The sequence below is a fragment of the Phaseolus vulgaris genome, unplaced genomic scaffold, assembly GCF_000499845.2.
Source record: "Phaseolus vulgaris cultivar G19833 unplaced genomic scaffold, P. vulgaris v2.0 scaffold_59, whole genome shotgun sequence".
NCBI lineage: Eukaryota > Viridiplantae > Streptophyta > Magnoliopsida > Fabales > Fabaceae > Phaseolus > Phaseolus vulgaris.
Genome location: NW_027174112.1, coordinates 139,007 through 153,315, shown reverse-complemented (window position 1 = coordinate 153,315; position 14,309 = coordinate 139,007). Strand labels below are relative to the sequence as shown.

Below are 14,309 nucleotides of genomic sequence, written 5' to 3'. Positions count from 1 at the left end.
TCATTGTATTTTTTGTGTGTATTATTAATCTTATTACCACATAGATTACGTGTTTGAGAGTTCAGATTGAGGAAATGTTTCCATCTGATTTGACACGTGTTGTTGTGGCCTTTACTGTTACTGAGTTAGAAGGTTAGATAGAGTTTTGGAGCTTTGTTAGACCAATTTGTTTGTCCTTGTGATAAGTTGTTTTTCATTCTTAACTTCTTTGATTGTTCCTTCCATCTTGGATGGTCTGTTTCCGTGGTTTGTTTGTCGCTGTAAATTTTGGTTATGTATGGATGGGGGAATTGTTATGAGTAAGTTGTTGCAGGGCTATGCTTGAGGCTTGTTCCATGTCAACTTTCAACTTTTGCAATAAAAGCATATAGGTTAGGTTTGAATGTTGATCTTCTGCAAGCTGTCTAAATCCGTTGGTGCCGGTCAAATTCTAGTGGCTCCCTGTTCTTACATATTACAATGTCAGATTATTAGTTTGTCAGATTTTCGCTCTGATCATCATTTAACTGCCTAATCAATGTTGTGAAAATCGTGAGTGGTACTCGTGCACGATCCTACTATATTTTAGAAGAAAACATGTTGATTCGCATGGAAGATAGCTGGTTGAGCGATCCTGTGAGTAGGTAGCTGGATCGGAGCTCTTCTGGTCCTGCTGTAGTTCCTCTCTCTGTTATTTTCATTTTTCTAGCGCTGCGGGAGGAAGAGAGCTCTTTTGTCTTTTTATATTTGGAGTTCAGCTGGGCTGCCGAACTGTTCCTCTACTTTGTTTTAGGTTTTTATTGTTCTGGCTGATAATTATAATGGCAAGTGGAAGGACTGATACTGTTACTTCACTGCAGCAAAACTAGATGAATAGTATGGGTGATTCAGACAATACTAGAAAAAGATCAAGTCAAGAAGAGACTAGGTACTCATCAAATATTTTCAAGAGGAGGGGCACTCAAACTACTATTAATTCCATTTTAAAGAAGAGTGAGAGGGAGGAGGCATGTCAAGCAATTGCTCTCTTCTTCTACAATAATGCTATTCCATTTGATGTAGCAAACAGTGAAGAATTTAAGAGGATGATTGACTTAGTTTCTAAACAGGGTGTCGGATTTAAGCCACCGTCATATCATGAAATAAGAGTGAAATATTTGAAGCAAGAGGTTGAGAAGACTAATTTGATTCTGGAAGAACATAAACTCTTTTGGAAAAAAACTGGATGTACAATAATGATAGATGGATGGACGGATAGAAAGAGGAGGACTATACTTAATTTTCTAGTAAATAGTCCAAGGGGGACTGTCTTTTTGAAGTCTATTGACGCTTCTAACATATGCAAGACAACTGAAAAAAATTTCAAGATAATGGATGAACTTGTTGAGGAGGTTGGGGAAGAGAATGTCATCCAAATTGTAATCGATAATGCAGCAAATTATAAGGCAGCTGGGGAATTGTTAATGCAAAAGAGGAAAAATTTGTATTGGACACCTTGTGCAACCCATTGCATTGTTCTAATGTTGAAAGATTTTGAGAAAAAAATACCACTCCATCATGAGACAATAGCCAATGGTAAGAAAATCAAAACATTCATTTACTCAAGAAGTGATCTTATCTCCTTGTTGCACAAATATACTACAGGAACAGATTTGATAAAACCAACCAATACTCGTTTTGTCACATCTTATTTGACTTTGGGATGCTTGAATGAAAATAAGGGATCACTCATTAGGATGTTCACATCCAAGGAGTGGCAATCCAGTCCATTTGTAAAAACTAAAGATGGACAATTTGTGGAAAATTTGATATTGGACAAAGGATTTTGGAAAAATATTTCGAATTGCTTGAGAGGTGCTCTTCCCCTAATTAAGGTGTTGGGCATGGTGGATTCATATGAGAAAGAAGCCATGGGATTTATTTATGAAGAGATGAATATTGCGAAAAAAAAAAATACAAAGTCTTTTCAATGGAGTTACTGAAAGGTAATACTTTCACTTATATTTTATTTGTAATTTTTTTTTTTAGAAATATATACTTGTTTTGGAGATTAAATTGTTTATTTTTTATCTTATTTAGCTACACTCCCTTTTGGGAAATCATTGATCAAATATGGGATAATCAATTGCATAGGCCATTGCATGCTGCGGGCTATTATTTTAATCCCATGTTACACTATCATCCTGAGTTTGAAGCTGGTTATAAGGTGAAACGGGGAATGTATGACTGTTTGGAGAGGTTAGTGGGAGACATTGATGAGATGAGTAAGATTGATTTTCAAATGGAGAGTTTCAAGAGCAAGTATGGATTGTTTGGTAGTCAGATAGCTCAACATGCACTCAAGACCAAAACTCCATCACAATGGTGGGAATCATATGGTGATGAATATCCGGAACTACAAAGATTTGCAATTACAGTATTGAGTTTAACTTGCAGTTCGTCTGGTTGTGAGGGTAATTGTAGTGCTTTTGAAAGGGTAAGAATTTAAATTTATGAAATTGATTTTATAATTATTTTTTAAATGATAATATGATGTGTTAATTAATTTTATAATTATTTAGGTCCACACTAAGAAAAGAAATCGTTTCCAAAGAACCATGAATGATGTGGTGTTTGTTATGACTAATTCAAGATTGATGAAGAAGAAAGATGTTAGGAAAACAAAAGACTATAATATTGATGATTTTTCTTCTGATGATGAATGGAATGGGGAGGAAAATGAAACAAATTCAAGTTTAGATGATTTAGATGAAGACATCATTGATGGTTTAGATGAAGACATCTTATTTGAAGTTGAAGAAGATGATGCTAGTAGAGGTGGTGTTGCTACATCCATGAATGATTTGGAGGTTCCTCCAAACGCTAATAATGATGAAGGACATGGTAGAGATGATATTAATGAAAATGAAGATCATTTGGAGGATGATGATTATCCTATGATTAATATAAATGATCTTTTTAGATAGTTTCTTTGTATTAAACATTTATGAATTTATATCTATATATATATATGTTCACACATATTTGTGTGTTTGGTTTAGCTCATCTAACAGTTTGTATTTATCTAACAGCTTTTGGTATTTAACATGCTGGACTCTCACAGCAAAATAAACTCAGAACCCCTCACCATAGGGAAATTTTCCTGTTAGGAAGACCCAGAGGACTTTCAACTAGCACAAATTGCTGTGCATATATAACATCTCTTTTTACGTTCCTTTTATTTTATTCACTCCCTCTCTCTTCCTTTCTTCTGCTCTGTTATCTGTGACTGCATTACTAGAAGCTGCAATGGCGAGTAGATGACTAACCAAGAGAATATCATTACTGCAACCAATATGCAGGAGAAGAAACTTTGTTACTCTTTTTTATTTTAAGTCTCTTATCAAGAAGTAGTAGAACTGTTAAATTTAAAGGTTCTTAAAATGAATTATAGTTCCATTAGCTCTTGGAGTTTTAAACCCAATCTGAAAGTATTTTCACTGTCCATCCATGGAAAAGAGGTAGTTTAAGTGCTTAGCACTTATTTATGTTTTATGGTTAAGACTTGTGATTTTTGAGGTTAGGGGAGCTAACCCTAATCTCTCCAAGCACTTGGCATAGCTTTTATAGTCAATTAATTTGTTGTATGTCTATTCTGTTGTAATTGTTAATGAGAAAAGTATGTTCCTTGTATGCGTGGGTCTGTCAATTAATACTTTGATATGTCCTGTGGCGTCACTTGGCTTACTTTTTATGGATGTTGGAAAAGAACCATCATTATGTTGTCACTATTTACATTTTCTTTTTGGAGACTGCTCCCATCCCCTTTCTGTTAATTTTTAGATTTCTGTTATGCAAACAGGGTCCAACTGGCTGGTTGGATCAGAAAATCAGTGAAACTGATTCAAATAATCCATAAAACCTCATCATATTGATTTGTTCATAAAATTGATTTAGTAATTTTTGCCTGCAGAAATTTATTTAGAGCATTGAGTCCCTGACTTAACTTCTCAACTTCGAAATGTTCTCTTGAAGAGGACAGACTGAATATGTTCTTCCCCCCTTTGGTCTTATTTAAATTTTAAGAGGTGCAGGGATGCATAACAAAGCTAATGAATGCTTTATTATATAGAGATACTTATATACCATCACCCTAGAAATTAGGTGTAAAATGTTTATATGAATTGAATTTTCTCATCTTTGGGGTGGCGCCCTTTAAATTGGTGTTTGGTCTGAGGCATTAGTTCCGCTTCCTTCACCGTTTGCACTTTGCCTCTCACATATTCCCAAACAGTGAAACTTGTTGCTGCAAATACATAATAAATAGAAAGAAAGATACCCTTTTGAGAGTTTTCCTTTGTTGCATTCTTCTATTGTCTTATTTGGTCAAGTGTTGAAAGAGAGATATCATATATATACATACCAGTTTAGTTGATTTGCATCATATCTCCAGTGTCAAAGGCCAATTCATTTTTTCTAGACATTAAAAGATTTATACAATTTTCTTCTTTGGTGGAAGATTTTGTACTGCACCACTTGATGGTGGTTTCCAAGAGAGAAATCAAGGTAGATATTTTCTTCTGTTGCCCGATATATAAGATCTCTCTCATCACACTCTTTCTGATTTCTATTTTCTCTGTATTTTTCTTCTGTATAAGATCAAAGTTGATATTTTTTCTTCTGTATATATGTATTTATATTACCATTGATGGAACTGAAAAGTTGTTACTGAAGGGGAAGGATTGTTTAGTAAAACAACTATTTCTTTTTCCTTTTTTCTTTTTCCTTAATATTTATTTGTATAAATACTGATGCTAACAGGGAAATTTACTCGTAAATTTGAAGAATTAACACAAAAAGGCATCTGTTTCAAGGAATTCCTCTATCAAATGAGTTGGATGTCTGGTGTGACTGGAACTTGGAATTGGAGGATGTATGATCTTAGAATATAATCTATACATGGCTCATCTTCTTCCTCAAAATAGGTGAATATAAAGTGAAGAGCTTGATGAACTTATGTTTTTAAATGATTAAGGTAATTTTGTTACACTATTTTATTTATATTTTTAAATTTTAATCTCTCTAGATAGTTTTTATTTTATGTTTTTCGGCAGGTAGATAATAATTGTCTGTTTGAAGCTAAAATAGAAGGTTTAGACATTTCTTTAAGCATATAAGTTTGCAAAATCTTGTTGCCAAATAGTTTATTCTTATGTCTTTTTATAACCTGGAAAACAGTTTGCAGTTTCAGTTACAAACAGGAAATCCTGATCATATAAGTCATACATTTTTACTTAAACCATAATTGATAATACTTGTATAATCTGCAAACACTATTTCACATTCCTTATTCTTCTTTATCTTTCTTTTTGTTACCTTTTATCACCACGGTATGATCTTATCTACACTTTCCTTATTTTACTTTCCCTGGTATTTTGAAATTTGTTTATATTAATAATTAATTTCCCCACAATTATATAATTGAAGACCATCTCTGATGGCAGGGCTTATAAGCGTAGATTGTCTACCTTTAATAGACTCAATTATGAATGTAATTATTATTTTTTAATTCTGGCATGTTAAAATTGTATGTCAAATGTTTCATTACATCAATTTAAATAATGCAATTCAAATTTTCTATATCTGTTCAAGAACTTATCCTAGACCAGTTTGTATTTATTTTATTTTCTTAAAATTCAAGAATAAGAATATTAAGGAAATCAATGGTATTTGCAATTGCACCACTGTTTGCAGCAATTGGTAGCTAAATGATATTTGACCAAGCTTTCAGTGCTTCCAAAATATCCACATGCATTTTTATTCTTATATAATGCTTTTTATTGAACATCTAAAATTAATAAAATAGTTATAATTATAATCAATTAGTTTAAAAAAATAATTGTAAAATGTTGTTGGCTTAAATTTATTTTTTTACTCCTATTATGTAATTTATTATGTAATAAATTGTTTATCTCTTTTTTTCAGTCGTATAAAAAAAGCTTCATTTTTTTTTGGCCCCCGTTCATTCCTTCCTTGCCCAACCCTCACCATTTCTGCATCTCCTCCCTCCCCACGGTTCTAATGTTACGTTTCCTTCTCTAGAAAATAAGAAAAGAAAAAGACTGTTAGTTAGTTTTCCCCCTCTCTCTTTGTATTATCTTTCGGTTTTTTGGTAACCTAAGAAAATAAATAAGAGAGAACTGAACTAAAGCCTCTGCACTTTGATGTTTTTGTCGGAAAATCTCGAAATACATGGGAATATATGTGCACTGCGTTCTCTCTTATTTTAAACCGTTTTGACAGCTAGTGATTACTTTCTTTCAGGTCGAGCTTTAGTTAAATTCAATGACAATCTGATAATCAGCATTAAGCATTGTAGAATTTAGGTTTTTAATCATGCGTTTGGATCTTGGCTGACTCTCTATTCGCTTGTCTTTTGGTGAAAAATCTTTTTTTGATATCAATTCCAGTGTTTAAATGTATTTTTCAGAATCACATGTGTCCTCTGCTTCCTTCAATTTACTCCTTATCTGGCTGTAGTTATTTCAAATGCTTCTAGTAAGTTTGTACTTAAACAGTTAGCTATAAGTTTAACTATGTCCAGCTCTGTTAGATCAGAAGTGGTGTTGATTTGCAATTAACCATTTGTTTATTCAGATTTTAACTCCAATAATCATTGTTTCCATTTCGTTCAGTTGAAAATGAAGTTTCTTGATTGGTACTTGAAGATTGGGGTTGTATCTGCTTTGGTTGGGGCTTCTATGGAGGTGTTCATGATCAAAACTGGCTTCTGTGTGAGAACTTTCCTTTCTTATTCTCTAACCCCTCTTGCCCTGCATTACCATTTTCTTGATTTTCCATTTTATGCTCTTGTGGAAGCCGGTTTCTAAATTTATTATAATTTTGCATTCTCGTTAATATGATATGGATCTTTTGAGATTACCTATTGAGGAAGGTTGGTTTGGTGGTAAAAATGGAAGGGGAGAGTGGGATAGGTTGTGGATTTGAATACTCCTCTAACAAACATATTAACAACTAACACTTTGCGGATTAAAAGAAAAAAAAAAGGATGTGGCTTTTAGGTTTGCTAGATATTTGTTTTGGCTTATCAAGAGAATTTATAATTGTTATCTTAGGCATTGCGATAACCCTCATGATTGTTTTTCATCAAAGGATTTTGACTATATAAAATTTTGATTTTGTTTCAATTTTTGCTTTCCTTGTATTTGTACAGATGATAAAGTAACTGTTTTGGAGTCGGAAAAGCGTGCCTGGGAGAATTCCCCGGATGCTCAGGCAATTAGACAAGCTCTCAACCCCTGGAGACAAATTGACTCAGAAGAAAGAAAAAGGTCCTGACTCAAGTATGAAGCATTTTCTTAAAATCCCCCAGTCATTTTTTGAGAACTCAAGATTTATATGGCAATATACTGGAATAATATGATATCAATTGGATTAGCTATTATGTTATGAATCTGGATCTGGTATTGTCCATCCAACAACATTGATTGCTACATCTTGTCAGCTAGACCCAAATCATGCAACTTTGAGATGGCTCACAGACCTTCAATTTTGATATCTGGCTTTGAATTTTTTATATATTTTACTTGACTCTTGAAGAAGTGTTCGCTGTTTTCTTGCTAATATGATACACATACAAACACCAAGACGAGTGCAAGTTTGTAACATTATTTTCAACCAAAAGAAACTTAATTTGCTTCGTTCCAAGACATTTACCTCTTGTATACAAGTCTTTTGATATAATCCTACTCTTTTACAATTTCAATTGACCTTTGCTTTTAGCCAATCTATACTTCATCTCCTGCAGGCAAAGGAGAAACACATTTCGGGGCTGCTTCTTATGGCACTATCACAGCTTCCACAATGTTTCCATTGACTGTCATAATCATGGCCATTCACTAATTTCTTTTCATCTTCATGACTGTCACCTTCTTTGTCTATTCGTTTTGAAGAACATATTATCTTTATTTTCATTATGAATCTATGATAGCAATAACAAGTAGGAAAAGTAGGAACTATGGTTGGGTCGACAGTAGAGATGAAAGAGGCTGTTTGAATAAACTTCTCAAATATCACTTACCGAAGAAGAAAAAAAAATGAATCAAGTTCCTATAGTAGTTAAAACTTAAAATTAACTTATAATTTGCACTTCAACCTTTTTATAAATTCTCTTATCTTACTTCTTTATAAGATAGCCCCTGGACGCGCACCCAAAAACCCTATTAGACGGTTCCTTATTCTACCTAAACTGAGACCATCTACTACAAAAAAACAGTATCATAATGGTAAAAATAGTTCAAAATAGAACAGATCAGGCACAAACAAATGAAATCTAAACAGCAAACTAAAGCAATAAAGAAAACAACACATTAATAGCATAAAGAGGATGATTAAGCTCTTTAAGCACTTCCTCCAGAATCACAAGTTTCATAAGGGCTAGTTCAAGTATACAACATTTGTGAGAAATCTGCACATAGGTTCAACGGCAGCAAATAAAATGTTAGTAAACAAAAGAACACAAGACAAATTCTAAAAACAAAATGGCACATGTATACTAGCAACCGGAAAAGAAATAAACAAAACAAAACTATGTCTAAGAAAAAATTCAAAACAGAAAATGTAAACATAAAGAAAACTAAACTATTAAAAAGAAAAGAAAAACTACTAAAATGAAAACTTTGGCATCCAAAGTCAATATGCCCATATGTCAAAATTGATCTTTTTTTTTTAATTTTATGTAATACATTCCAGATTTCCCTAATCATGGAATGATCTTACATTGGATGTTTTATGGCATCGGATATATTGAACTGAACTAAATCATCTCCAAATTCCAATGAGATAAAGTGTCTCTGTATACATTAATTTTCGTCTTCGCAGTCATTAAGAACGGTCTTCCCTAAATTAATGTGTGAAGTTTTCTTCTTGAATGTTCAAAATGTAAAAATCAGCTAGAAAAATCAATTGGTTGACCTTCACCAATACATCTTAAAGCACACCCAGAGGTTGGGCAGTGCTTCTGTTTGCAAGTTGTACTATCACATTGAAGGGTTTTAAGTCTTTGAGTACTTTATAAATGGTTGATGACATTACATTGATAAATGCTTTAATAAAGCATTTGCTATTGTCAATTCTCCAATAGTGCACAGTATAGTGAAATTACCTGGATCTTCACATTTCTAGGGTATTTTGTTTTGACATAAAGTTGAGACCGTTTGCACCTTTGTATTTTTCAAGTTCCTGTAAGTACAAATTTCTTTAAAAAATTTAGCATATTTGGGAACCTATTTTATAGCCTCAGCAATGGAGTGTTGATTTCTACTTTTTGAAACATCTCCATCAACTCTTTGTCACCTTCTAGCTTCTTTTGTGCTACTGTAGCTCTTGTTTGAAAGGGTAATGGCATTTTCTACATTGTCTGCTCCAGCGGGGCTGTTTGATCAGTGGAGATTTTCTCTTTTTCTGCACTGAATTCTTTCTCGCTTTTCAATGTTATAGAACTTACATTGCTTCTCAGATTCATCAGGGGTTGAGAAGGTATTGCTCCAAAATTTTGTTGCTTAAGTTCACTTACAGTGCCCCAATTGGATCTTCAAGTCATTCATTGTGGCAGATAGGTGTTGATAGGATTGTTGGATTTGTTGCATATGCAGGGCATTTTGTTTTACAAGTTCTTCCAAAGAGTTATTCTATACATGTTGTTGGTGTTGTTGAAACTGTTGAGGTTGTCCTTGCCTGAGGCATTAAAAATCTTGGTTGAATAGTTAGTACTGCATTAGAGGAAAGTTCATTTGTTGCTGAGTTTACTGATTCTTACAGGGTTTGGAGGTAGACGGTCCATACTTCATATTGGAATATTCTCCCTACCATGGATTATATATGTTTGAAAAGGGATTGAACTGCTGCTCCATTTGATTGTAGTCTCTGCACCTTAGGGAATGGGAATGAGTTCAAATTTGTGGACAACTCGTTCACCGATCTTAAGGCGTCCCTCTTATTGAATTGTTGTGATTTCTCAACATGTTGGAGATCAAGTAGCGAGCTGCTGCTGGCATCTTGTCCATCAGTGCTTCTCCACTTGATGCATCAATAACATCTTTCTCTATTGGTAAAAGACCTTCATAAAAGTATTGAATTAATAGTTGTTCATTGATCTGATGATTTGGGCACACAGCACATAGCTTGTTGAACCTTTCCTAATATTCATACAAGTTTTCCCCATTCAATTTTAGTATAGCACTTATTTCTTTTCTGATAGACGTTGTCCTTGAAGCTAGAAAGAAATTTTCTAACAAATTCTTTTCATTGTAGTCCAAGTAGTTATTGGGGTTGACTACAAATAAATCCAATCTTTCGTTGTCTAATTCAGCGAAAATGGAAATGCCTTCATCTTCACCAGGTCCTCAATTATATAAGTTGGTTTCATGGTTGAGCATACTACATGAAATTCCTTAAGATGTTTGTGAATATCTTTTCCAACTAGGCCATGAAATTTTGGAAGCAAATGTATTAATGGCATCTGAATCTTTTCCAACATGAACTTGAGTTCGTGTTTAAGTGTCCCCTCATGCATGATTGGCATCTGAATGCATAATGGTTGATAGCCAATAATTGGGTTACCAATCTCTTTCAAGGTTCTTTCACTGTTCGCCGCCATTGATTCTTATTCAAGGTGTTCCAGTTCTGAGCTTGAAGAAGTATAAAAAATCATATGGTTACCCTCTATTACATTATTCAATCTCTTGAGGTCCTTTCAATCTTAGGGTCTAAAGGGTATAGTATATCTCGTTTATTTCTAGTCATATACCTCTTTCAAACCGTCTAATTAGTATTTTGTGAAAGAAAGAATTGTTAGCAAAACAAATATCAATTAAAGTGGAAGGTGAAAATTTTTCATGAAAACAAAAATAAATAAATTAAAACAAAAGACACAAAGAACTTCAATTGACACGTTATCTCTGACAACGACACCATCTGATAAAGCCTGTTTAGTCGCATCCAGATACCAAAATAAAACTAAGTTCTCCTAATGTAATATAGGCTTAATTTAGGTCGAATTCTCAAATAAATACATGTAGCAAATGAAATTAGTTGTGTGAAATCTTTTGTATATAAATTAAAAGGGAGAAATTGGAATTGAAACAAGAAATGTAAAAACAAACGTAAAAATGCAATGAAATGAAGTTTAGACAAAAAAGTATAAATATGCAAAATGCAACTAGAATAAATGATCTAACATGCGATCGCGAATCCGACCAACAAATGCGGTTTATGCATAATTTATGTAGAAAAGTAATAAATAATCACGTTGGACAATCTAGAATGCAATCGCGAGCTAGAGTGTCTAACATAACCTATACAATATGACCTTCACTTAATTATCAAATAATCTTAGAACAATTGTTTACAGACAGAAAAATGAAGTTGAACATAAATTGGAGAAAACGTAAATGACAAGAAAGATAAATTGCTAGAAAATTAAATTGTTAGAAATGTAAATTGTTGAAAATTAAAATGTTAGAAAATTAAAGTGCAAAAAAACTTATAACCAACTAAGTAATAAACTGATATTTGGTTTTGGATTACAAAAAAAATGAAAACGTAAATCATGGTTAATGTTCTTACCTTCAATTTGTAAGAACCTATATCTAGAGTTCTTGTTAACTAATAGAATAACGTACAAACTTTCAAAAAAACTAATCATTTTGCATATTCTTTAGAGAAATACTTTAGTTGAAAATAAAATTCTATAAAATTAAAGAAAGAAACATGAAACAGACAATCGCCAAACATGATTCAGTTTCGCAAATAACCTAAATACCAAAACTTGAATAAATTTCAAACGAGAAACACTAAAAAGAATAAGATAAACGAAAGAGAAATGACGAACGAATATATTAAAAAAAAATTAAGAACTTCTATTGGAATTAGAAAAATGAAAATAGAGAAACTGAAGTACAAAAAACTGAAAATTTCTTTAACTCATTTTTGTGACTTTTTCTGAATATCCTATATTCTAATTTATCTAACTCTCTATCTCTATTGTACTATGTAATTAATTCTATTTATAGAGTTTTTACATTGTAATGAGTTTCAACTTCAATAATTAGTGACCCCAATTGTTAATATCCTAATTAATTTTTGCAACTTTCTCTTTTATTGTTGACATATTAGAGCCCGTTTATGCATTTTTTCATCATTTGAGCTCTCTATTTCCAAGTTTTCCTTATTCAATAACTTCTTCCATTATTCTTAGGTCAATTACAACTCCAAATCATCTCTTCAAAAGATTAAAATATTACATTAGATGATTTATGCAAAATAAAAATTATAAAATGAAATTTTTATGCGTTCTACTTTTTTTTGGAGAAAATATAAATCTAAACTAAAAACAAAAAATGAAAAAATAAACCTTAAGGAAATACAATTAGTATTAAAAAATACTAAAAAATTGAAAGTTATCATACAGTTATTACTAGCTTTGGCGTTCAGCTGATATTTGTACATTTGTTTTTTATCCCAAAATTTACGAAGTAGTTTATCAAGGGAATCAAGTTGGAAAGGAGTATCTTCCTTTATAACATCTAGAGATACCAAGAAAGCAATCATCTTCACTTTTTCACAATTTATTCTTCACACCCTTAAATAAGGGTTAATTAATAGCGGAATACCAAGAAAACAATCATCTTCACTTTTCACAATTTATACTTCACACCCTTAAAATAAGGGACCGTTAATAGCTTGTCCTTCAAATTTCGTTGAGTTCACCAAGGATATTTCCTCAAGTTTGGTGAAGAACTAATCTTGAGGTTAACCTTGATGCCAATTGTAGGAACAACCGACTCTAGAAGGGGGTTGAATAGAGTCTAAACTAAAATTTCAAAGATAATTACATTACACAAGAAAGGCGTCTAAGAGCAAAGAGAAAAGCACAACACTGATTTTGTACAAGTTCATCGCAAACCATGGATTATGTCCAGTTCTCCCTTAGCTGCTTAAGAGGAATCGCAAAGGATTACAATAAATACTCAAACCTCTACAGGTTACACGAGTACACAAATCTCTCCAAAACCAGTTTTAGTCTTGTCGACCTCTCAAGATATGAGAAAATCACTCTCAAAGAGAAACAATATAAGCTTATTAGGTATACTTTACTGAATGAAGTATTTACAATTATTTAAGAACACAACTTGAATGATTAATAGACTTTGTAAATGTATTTTTTTTTTGCTGACATTAAATCCTTTATATATCTTTAGAAATGATGATTGTTAAGCTTGTAAACCGCAAGTCTTTAAGATTGCACAAATCTCTATTTGCTCTCCATCATTTTGGCATTAGACGTTCCAAAAAAAAACTTTTAGACCGAAGATTTTTACACTTCAAATATGATTGAAATATACATTAATCGAAATAGATAATTATTATTAAATAGAATCAAATATATTAATTTAAAATTCCATACTTCTATATTTTTCAAACATTGAAATATATCAATGATTAAATAGGATTATTTTATTAATACAAAATCATGATTACAAAATAACTTTTCTTTGTGAAAGACGTTACATTTAACACAATTATTCATTTAGATCTAATGGCAATGAACAATGTTATCCATGTAAATGTTTTTCATATACCACCATATCCATATAAAAAAAAATATTCCTCTTGCTTGTGAAAGCACTGCTGTGATTGTATCTTCATACACATTGAATTGTTCAACAATATTGATTGCAGTAAAGATGCATTCATTTTTGCCATGCTTACTTAATCATAGTTAATTTTACCAAGCCTAAAACAATTTCTTAAATTCATCCATATTTTTATTTAAAAAATAAGAGTAATTTTGAAAATTTGAAAAGAGATAGAGTATGTCCCAATTCATAAGCAACAGGAAGAATCTAGCCTAAAACAATTACTTAAATTTGCCTTGCATAACTCATTTTTTAAAATTTATAAAAAATGGAACAATTCAAGTTTTAATTTATAGAAACGGACATTTTTTTTTTTTTAAATTATTCATATTAACTTTTCTTCTATTGTTATTATTAATAAAAACTAAAAGATGTATTTAAAATTTAGATGAATAAATTAATAAACAAAATTCTACAGACATATTTAATATTTTTTTAAATTAACGGTCCAAATATATTTTACACGTCCAAAAACTTATTCACCGTGTATGTTAATACATTTTTTTTTCTGTAACATTAAGAGAGTAATATATTTTTTTTTTCTAATCCTTCATGTACAACAATTAATTAGCTAAATTATTAAAGCACATAAATTCATCGAAACAATAATATTAAAATCTTTCCTAATATACT

The 14,309-nt window shown here is 31.8% G+C and overlaps 1 pseudogene; it reads left to right on the top strand.

Annotated features, from left to right (window-relative positions):
- LOC137817423 (uncharacterized) lies at positions 1–7,686 on the top strand (annotated as a pseudogene).
- The last annotated feature ends 6,623 nt before the right edge of the window (positions 7,687–14,309 follow it).